This window comes from Octopus bimaculoides, chromosome 2, assembly GCF_001194135.2.
Source record: "Octopus bimaculoides isolate UCB-OBI-ISO-001 chromosome 2, ASM119413v2, whole genome shotgun sequence".
Taxonomy (NCBI): Eukaryota; Metazoa; Mollusca; class Cephalopoda; order Octopoda; family Octopodidae; genus Octopus; species Octopus bimaculoides.
In genome coordinates this window covers 129,516,879-129,518,252 of record NC_068982.1, presented here as the reverse complement: position 1 = coordinate 129,518,252, position 1,374 = coordinate 129,516,879, and the positions used below count along the sequence as shown (strand labels likewise).

At 35.9% G+C, this 1,374-nt stretch overlaps 1 protein-coding gene across 5 annotated transcripts in view; it reads right to left on the bottom strand.

The window, feature by feature from the left end:
- Window positions 1–1,374, bottom strand: part of LOC106875939 (GTPase-activating protein and VPS9 domain-containing protein 1) — an 86,987-nt gene that overhangs the window by 37,751 nt on the left and 47,862 nt on the right. The gene's annotated exons all lie outside the window — the stretch shown is intronic.

The window sequence follows — 1,374 nt, the reverse complement described above, 5'->3', positions numbered from 1 at the left end:
ATATATACATACAAAACCTAGCATCTTTCATTACACCAGAATTCGCCTTCTTTACACAGTGTATAGATACTGATGTCAATACAGACAAAAGTTAAGAGAGTTGTTTCACTGAATACAAACAACAGAAACAAATCTACAATATCTGCATCACATTTAGGAATCATAAGCAGATTGGTATTTTAATTTAATTTAAAATAATATTTTAAAAAATGTGTCAAATTTTAACCATAATAATTTGAAGAAGAGGGAGAGGAGGAATCATTAGTCAACTCAACTCATGTACCTATCATCATCATTGCAAGTATTATTCTCTACAAACTCTCACCACCACTACCCACCATCTTTCCTCCTCCCATTTCCTTCATTCTATCTCAAACCCCAACCCTTGCATTAAATACTTCACCCAGTCCTTTCTCCTCAGTGCAGTAACACTTCTGAAATTCCCTCCCTGCCCACACTTTCCTGAAGCAAATGTTCAAGCTAAACATCAACCACATCAAAGGTCACTGGCCTTCCTCCTCTGACTAACTTGCTACCCCCTATCCCCCCCCCCAAAAAAAAACAGATGCATGTCATGCAATGATACATAAATAATACTAGGACATAAATAAATCTACAAAATGGAAAGATTTATATTAATTTTGATAATATCCTAAAAATATTTTCCAATATAAAATGCACAGGAATAGATATGTGGTTAAGAAGTTTGCTTTACAGCCATGTGGTTTCAGGTTCAATCCCACTACATGGCATCCTAGGTAAATAACTTCTGCTTTAGTACCAGGTTGACCAATGTGTTTTGAGTGAATTTGGTAAATGAAAACTGTGCAAAAGCCAGTTAATGTCATATGTATGCAAGTGTATACACACACACACATGATGGGCTTCTTTCAGTTTCCATCTAGCAAATCTATGCAGAAGGTTTTGGTTGGCTTGAGGCCACAGTAAAAGACAATATATATGTGTAGGAAATAGCTACCAAATTTCTAAGCCAGGATTTGAAACCAAATGTACATTTTCCTACAGGTCTTCTGCCTATTGTTCTCGCCTGTTGCACAAGGAAATTTATGAGAGTAAACTGACCTCTTAGCTTTTCACAAATCATACATACATCAAAGCTGATACAGAGGAAAAATCCTTTATTTAGCCTGACCTAGTTTGGTTAGGAAGGCTATAAATAAGCAAACCCAAATCACCTCTGTATCTCTTTGGTCCTTGGCCTCTAGTCTGAGAACAACCCTCTTCTTTCATCCAGCACCAATGGTGAAGCTCCTTTATGCAAGGGACATATATATATCTATATACACACACACACACACACACACACACACATATATATATATATATATATATATATATATACGTACATATACC